Below are 8,423 nucleotides of genomic sequence, written 5' to 3'. Positions count from 1 at the left end.
GGAAGTAGCTATTCCTGAACCTGGTTGTTGCAGTCTTCAGGCTCCTGTACCTTCTACCTGAAGGTAGCAGGGAGATCAGTGTGTGGCCAGGATGGTGTGTGTCTTTGATGATACTGCCAGCCTTTTTGAGGCAGCGACTGCGATAAATCCCCTCGATGGAAGGAAGGTCAGAGCCGATGATGGACTGGGCAGTGTTTACTACTTTTTGTAATCTTTTCCTCTCCAGGGCGCTCAAATTTCCGAACCAAGCCACGATGCAACCGGTCAGTATGCTCTCGACTGTGCACCTGTAGAAGTTAGAGAGAGTCTTCCTTGACAATCCGACTCTCCGTAATCTTCTCAGGAAGTAGAGGCGCTGATGAGCTTTTTGATAATTGCGTTCGTGTTCTCGGACCAGGAAAGATCTTCAGAGATGTGCACCCCCAGGAATTTGAAGTTCTTGACCCTTTCAACCATCGACCCGTTGATATAAATGGGGCTGTGGGTCCCCCTCCTACTCCTTCCAAAGTCCACAATCAGTTCCTTTGTTTTGCTGATGTTCAGGGCCAGGTTATTGCGCTGGCACCATATGGACAGTTGCTCGATCTCTCTTCTGTACTCTGACTCATCCCCATCAGTGATACGCCCCACAATAGTGGTGTCATCAGCGAACTTGATGATGGAGTTCGCACTGTGGTTCGCTACGCAGTCATGGGTATAGAGTGAGTACAGCAGGGGGCTGAGCACGCAGCCTTGAGGTGCTCCCGTGCTGATTGTTATTGAGGCTGACACATTTCCACCAATACGAACAGACTGTGGTCTGTGGACGAGGAAGTCGAGGATCCAGTTGCAGAGGGATGCGCAGAGACCCAGTTCTGCGAGTTTGGTAACCAGTTTGGAGGGGATGATTGTGTTAAATGCCGAGCTGTAATCAATGAATACAGCCTGACATATGAGTTTTTGTTGTCCAAGTGGTCCAGTGCGGAGTGGAGGGCCAGCGAGATCGCATCCACCGTTGATCTGTTGTGGCGGTATGCGAACTGCAGTGGGTCCAGGTTTTTGTCGATGTAGGAGTTGATTTGCTCCATGATCAACCTCTCAAAGCACTTCATCACCACCGGCGTTAGTGCCACTGGTCGATAGTCATTGAGGCACGTCACCTTACTCTTCTTGGGCACCGGTATAATTGATGCCCTTTTAAAGCAGGTGGGGACCTCAGACCTCAGAAGTGAGAGGTTGAAAATGTCCGTAAAAACTCCCGCCAGTTGGTCCGCACAGGTTTTTAGAACACGGCCGGGTATACCATCAGGTCCAGGTGCTTTTCAGGGGTTTCACCCCTCTGAAGGATTTCCTGACATCGGCCTCTGTGACTGAGGACTGAAATGCCATCACAGCGAATGGGGGATCGAGAAGGCACATCAGTATTCTCCCTGTCAAAGCGTGCGTAAAACGCATTGAGCTCGTCAGGGAGTGATGTTACACCGGCATTCGAGCTGCCTCCTGGTTTTGCCTTGTAGGAGGTGATTGCATTCAGACCCTGCCACAGCTGCCGAACATCTGTCTCGTCCTCCAGTTTGGAGCAGAAGTCCCTTTTGGCCTTTTTGATGGCCTTACCAAGGTCGTATCTGGTCTTCATGTAGGCCACTGTATCGTTGGATGTGAATGCCCTGTGTCTGGACTTCAGGAGAGTACGGATCTCATAGTTCATCCAAGGTTTTCTGATTGGGAAACACTCGGAAGGTTTTTTGTAGGGATGCAGTCCTCCACACATTTCTTTATGAAGTCTGTAACGACTGTGGCATATTCGTTCAAGTCCGTTGCCGAGTCCTTGAACATTGCCCAGTCTACAGACTCCAAACAGTCCTGGAGTTGTTCTTCTGCCCCCCCCGACCAGCTCTGTGCTGTCCTCACTTCTGGGGGTGCGATCTTTAATTGCTGCTGTAGGCAGGAAGAAGCAGCACCGCGGGTATGGTCGGATTTACCGAAGTGAGGGCGAGGGATTAGAACGATAGGCATTCTTGATGGTGGTGTAGCAGTGGTCGAGGGTGTTAGGTCCTCTGGTGCAGCAGGAGACATGTTGGTGGAAGTTGGGGAGTGATTTCTTGAGGTTCGCCTTATTGAAGTCCCCAGCCATGGTGGTAAATGCCTCGGGGTAAGACGTCTGGTGTTTGTTGACCATGGCCTGCAGCTCCTCCAGTGCCAGACGGACGTCTGCCTGGGGTGGGATGTAGACCGCGGTCAGGATAACGGAGGTGAATTCTCTCGGGAGGTAGAAGGGACGGCACTTCACCGCCAGATGTTCGAGGTGTGGAGAGCAGGAGTTGGACAGGACTGCCACGTCGGAACACCACGCAGAGTTGACCATGAGGCAGACGCCCCCTCCTCTCCCTTTCCCAGATGCCAGGGTACGGTCCATGCGGTGGATGGAGAACCCTTCAGGCTGGACCGCTGAGTCTGGGGAGCTGGGGGTGAGCCATGTCTCTGTGAAACAGAACACAGAGCATTCCCTCAGCTCCCTTTGATAAAGCAGTCTTGCCCTTAAGTCCTCCACTTTGTTTTCAAGGGACTGTACATTAGCCAGTAGGATAGTTGGGAGAGGGGGCCGAAGGCCCCTGCGCTTCATTCTGACCTGAAGTCCTGCCCGACGGCCACGTTTCCGGACACAATGGAGGCTTCCCCTTTGTTTCCAGGTACTGTGCTTGCTGTACCTGCTGTTTCTGCGGACCTGCGCTGGAACGGGGATTCCTTCACAGACGGCAGCTCCAGCTTATTTTAAGTCACCTTGCAGCCTCATAGCATCCTCATCGCAGCTCCCACTGCCGCCCAGCTTTGTGTCATCCGTAAACTTAACTTGGAAATGACACTTTTAATTCCCTCGTCTAAATCGTTAATAAATATTGTAAATAACTGGGGTCCCAGCACCGAGCCTTGCCGCACATCATTTGTCACTGCCTGGCATTCTGAAAAGGACCAGTTAATGCCTACTCTTTGCTTCCTCTCTGCCAACCAGTTCTCTATCCATATCAATACCCTTCCCCCAATACCATGTGATCTAATTTTGCACACCAATTTCTTGTGTGGGACCTTATCAAAGGGTTTTTGAAAGTCCAGATACACCACATCCACTAGCTCTCCCTTACATCCACTAGCTACTTGTTACATCCTCAAAAGATTCCAGAAGATTAGTCAAGCATGATTTCCCCTTCATAAATCCATGCGGACTTTGACCGATCCTGTCACTGCTTTCCAAATGCACTGCTGTAACATCTTTAATAATTGACTCAAGCAGCTTCCCCACTACCGATGTAAGGCTAACTGGTCTATAATTCCCCGATTTCTCTCTCCCTCCTTTCTTAAAAAGTGGACTTACATTGGCTACACTTCAGTCCACAGGAACGGATCCAGAGTCGGGAGAACATTGGAAAATGATCACCAATGCATTCATGATTTCTAGGGCCACCTCCTTGAGTACTCTGGGAAGCAGACCATCAGGCCCTGCGGATTTATCTGTCTTCAGCCCCAACAGTTTACCTAACATCATTTCCTGGCTAACGTGGATTCCCTTCAGTTCCTCCCTCCCACAAAATCAATAGAAAATAGACAATAGGTGCAGGAATAGGCCATTTGGCCCTTCGAGCCAGCACCGCCATTCAATGTGATCATGGCTGATCATCCACAATCAGTACCCCGTTCCTGCCTTCTGCTCATATCCCCTGACTCCACTATTTTTAAGAGCCCTATCTAGCTCTCGCTGTAAAGCATCCAGAGAACCTGCCTCCACCGTCCTCTGAGGCAGAGAATTCCACAGACTCACAACTCTCTGTGAGAAAAAGTGTTTTCTCGTCTCCGTTCTAAATGGCTTACTCCTTATTCTTAAACTGTGGCCCCTCGTTCTGGCCTCCCCCAACATCGGGAACATGTTTCCTGCCCCTAGTGTGTCCAAGCCCTTAACAATCTTATATGTCTTCCCTCTCATCCTTTTAAACTCCAGAGTGTACAAGCCGAGCCGCTCTATTCTCTCAGCATATGACAATCCCGCCATCCTGGAAATTAATCTTGTAAACCTACGCTGCACTCCCTCAATAGCAAGAATGTCCTTCCTCAAATTAGGTGACCAAAACAGCACACAATACTCCAGGTGTGGTCTCACTAGGGCTCTGTACAACTGCAGAAGGACCTCTTTGCTCATATATTCGATTCCTCTTATTATAAAGGCCAACACGCCATTCGCTTTCTTCACTGCCTGCTGTACCTGCATGCTTACATTCATAGACTGATGTACAAGGACCCCCAGATCCCGTTGTACTTCCCCTTTTCCCAATTTGACGCCTTTTAGATAGTAATCTGCCTTCCTGTTTTTGCTACCAAAGTGGATAACCTCATATTTATCTGCATTAAATTTCATTTGCCATGCACCTGCCCACACCCCCAACCTGTCCAAGTCACCCTGCATTCTCATAGCATCCTCCTCACAGTTCACACTGCCACCCAGCTTTGTGTCATCTGCAAATTTGCTAATGTTACTTTGAATCCCTTCATCCAAATCATTGATGTACATTGTAAATAGCAGTGGTCCCAGCACCGAGCCTTGCGGTACCCCACTAGTCACTGCCTGCCATTCTGAAAAGGACCCGTTAATCCCTACTCTTTGTTTCCTGACTGCCAACCACTTCTCTACTCATGTCAGCACTCTACCCCCAATACCATGTGCCCTAATTTTGCCCACTAATCTCCTATGTGGGACCTTATCAAATGCTTTCTGAAAGTCCAGGTACACTACATCCACTGGCTCTCCCATGTCCATTTTCCGTAGTTACATCTTCCAAAAATTCCAGAAGATTAGTCAAGCATGATTTCCCCTTCATAAATCCATGCTGACTTGGACCCATCCTGTTACTGCTATCCAAATGTGCGACTATCTCATCTTTTATAATTGACTCCAGCATCTTCCCCTCCACCGATGTCAGGCTAACTGGTCTATAATTCCCCATTTTCTCTCTCCCGCCTTTCTTAAAAAGTGGGATAACATTAGCTACACTACAATCCACAGGAACTGATCCTGAATCTATAGAACATTGGAAAATTATCACCAATGCATCCACAATTTCTAGAGCCATTTCCTTAAGTACCCTGGGATGCAGACCATCAGGCCCTGGGGATTTATCAGCCTTCAGTCCCATCAGTCTATCCAACACCATTTCCTGCCTAATGTGGATTTCCTTCAGTTCCTCCATCATCCCTAGTATTTCTGGGAGATTTTTTGTGTCATCCTTAGTAAATACTGAACCAAAGTACACGTTTAACTGTTCTACCATTTCCTTGCTTTCCATTAGAAATTCACCTGTCTCTGATTGTAAATGACCTACATTTTTTTTCATGGTAGAACATATTTGAGGTTAGTGTTTGTTTTTTGTTTTTTTAAATAATAGTTTCATTAGAAGCATATACATATCGTAAACAAAGCACAATTTGTTTATCAATTACATATTGTTAATAGCTGGGATCCCAGCTATCACAATAGCTGGGGTCCTCATTTATTAATTACATATTATAGATAGAAAGAAAGGGGAGAGAAAGAGAAGAAAAAATAGGATAAATGACCAATAATACAATTTTGGAGATAGGTCTGTAGATTATAAAGTGTAACTATTCATCCAATCCTGGATTCAAGGTTCAGTCAAGTTTCCGTGCTGGAACAATTTACCCTTTCAGATAATCTGAAATTATTATCTGAATGGTGGCCAATTAGTAAAGGGGGAGATGCAACGAGACCCGGGTGTCATGGTACACCAGTCATTAAAAGTAGGCATGCAGGTGCAGCAGGCAGTGAAGAAGGCGAATGGTATGTGAGCATTCATAGCAAAAGGATTTGAGTATAGGAGCTGGGAGGTTCTACTGCAGTTGTACAGGGTTTTGGTGAGACCACACCTGGATTATTGAGTACAGTTTTGGTCTCCTAATCTGAGGAAAGACATTCTTGCCATAGAGGGAGTACAGAGAAGGTTCACCAGACTGATTACTGGGATGTCAGGACTTTCATATGAAGAAAGACTGGATAGACTCGGTTTGTACACGCTAGAATTTAGAAGATTGAGGGGGGATCTTATAGAAACTTACAAAATTCTTAAGGGGTTGGACAGGCTAGATGCAGGAAGATTGTTCCCGATGTTGGGGAAGTCCAGAACAAGGGGTCACAGTTTAAGGATAAGGGGGAAATCTTTTAGGACCGAGATGAGGAAAACATTTTTCACACAGAGAGTGGTGAATCTCTGGAATTCTCTGCCCACAGAAGGTAGTTGAGGCCAGTTCATTGGCTATATTTAAGAGGGAGTTAGATGTGGCCCTTGTGGCTAAAGGAATCAGGGGGTATGGAGAGAAGGCAGGTACAGGATACTGAGTTGGATGATCAGCCATGATCATATTGAATGGCGGTGCAGGCTCGAAGGGCCGAATGGCCTACTCCTGCACCTATTTTCTATGTTTCTATGTTTCTATGTTTCTATGTAATCAATAAATGGAGACCATATTCTAGCAAATAATTCTGGTTTGTCAATTAAGACAAGTCTAATTATTTCCAAGTGTAAGGTATCCGACATCTCCATAATCCACATTTTAATTGTGGTGTTTGTTGGGTTTATGACCTAAATTTCCTTCACTGATCTTTTCCTTTTTACATATCTAAAGAAGCTATTGCAGTCAGTTTTGATATTCCATGCATGCGTTCTTTCACGCTCTCTTTTCCCGCTCTTAATGAACCCTTTTTTCCTCCCCTGTTGAGTTCTAAATTTCTCCCAGTCCTCTGGCCAATTTATATAACCTCTTCCTTGGATTTAACACTATCCTTGATTTCCTCGTTAGTCACGTTGAGCCGCCTTCCCCATATTATTTCTTTCTCCAGCCGGGGATGAACACATTTTGGAGTTCATCCATGCGGTGTTTAAATATTTGCGATTGCATCTCCACCATCAACACTTTAAGTATAATTTTCCCGTCTATCCCAGCCAATTCCCGACTCATACCCTCAACATCTCTTAATAGTAAGTTAATAACATTTGGCTTGGCGCTGTATAGAAAAGATGCCTCAATCCCTTTTGTTATTACAAAATGATCACCAATGCTTGGTCTTGGAAACAACACATCATTCCTCCACAGTGACCATATTATAATCAGTTTCCATTTAAATCGGAAAAGGCATTTCCCTCACATTTGATCCTCGCTTACCATCTTAAATCCATTTTAATTTACGCGAAGCCGCCACCATTCAATGATCATCAATGATAGGCTGTTTTATACAGTAAATTGCTAGATTCTGAAGGACATGGATGTGCTGAGGGATCTTGGAGTCCAAGTTCATAGCTCGCTGCAGTTGGCAGCACATGTAGATGGTAAAGTGGACGTATGGTATGCTTGCGTTCATTGCTAGGGGTGTTGAGCATAAGGGTCAGGAACATGATGCTGTTCTATATGAGTTTGATGAGGCTGCAATTGGAGTATTGAGTACAGATCCGATCGCCCCATTAAAGGGAAGAAATGGAGGTTTTGGAGCGAGTACAAAACAAGTTAACCAGAATGCTGCCTGGATCAGCCACAGGGAGAGATTGGATATCCGTGGATTGTTTTCTCTGGAATGTTGGAGGTTCGTGGGGGACTTGATAGAAGTATATACAATGATGAGAGTCATTGATAGGGTAGATATTCAGTATCATTTTCCAGGATGGAAATGTCCAACATGAGAAGACATAGCTATAAGGTGTGAGGGGGAACGTTGAATGCAGATGGGCGAGGCAAGTGTTTTACACGGAGTGTGGTACGGACCTGGAACACATGATGGTGGTGTGGGTGGATATGATAGCGGTGTTTTAGAGGCTCATTGTAGGTACAGGGAAGTGCAAAGAGTACAAGGATATGGATCAGGACAGGCAGATCAGTTTAATTGGGCTTAATGTTCGCCACAAACATTGCCTTCCTAAGGTTCCTAAGGATTTGGACGAGGGAATTGAATGCAACATCTCCAAGTTTGCAGATGACACGAAGCTGGGGGGCAGTGTTAGCTGTGAGGAGGATGCTAGGAGGCTGCAAGGTGACTTGGATAGGCTGGGTGAGTGGGCAAATGCATGGCAGATGCAGTATAATGTGGAGGGTGGAGGGACAAATGTTTTTATTGTGGTTGTGTTCTTTATTACTGTACCGCTGCTGGCAACCCAAATACCACCGACCTTGGTTGTGTGGCAATTAAATTATTTCAATTTCTATTTCAATAAATGTGAGGTTATCCACTTTGGTGGCAAAAACAGGAAAGTAGATTATTATCTGAATGGTGGCCGATTAGCAAAGGGGGAGATGCAATGAGACCTAGGTGTCATGGTACACCAGTCATTGAAAGTAGGCATGCAGGTGCAGCAGGCAGTGAAGAAAGCAAGTGGTATGTTAGCATTCATAGCAAA

Source organism: Amblyraja radiata, chromosome 8, assembly GCF_010909765.2.
Source record: "Amblyraja radiata isolate CabotCenter1 chromosome 8, sAmbRad1.1.pri, whole genome shotgun sequence".
In the NCBI taxonomy this organism is placed as follows: domain Eukaryota; kingdom Metazoa; phylum Chordata; class Chondrichthyes; order Rajiformes; family Rajidae; genus Amblyraja; species Amblyraja radiata.
This window is presented reverse-complemented; position numbering follows the sequence as displayed.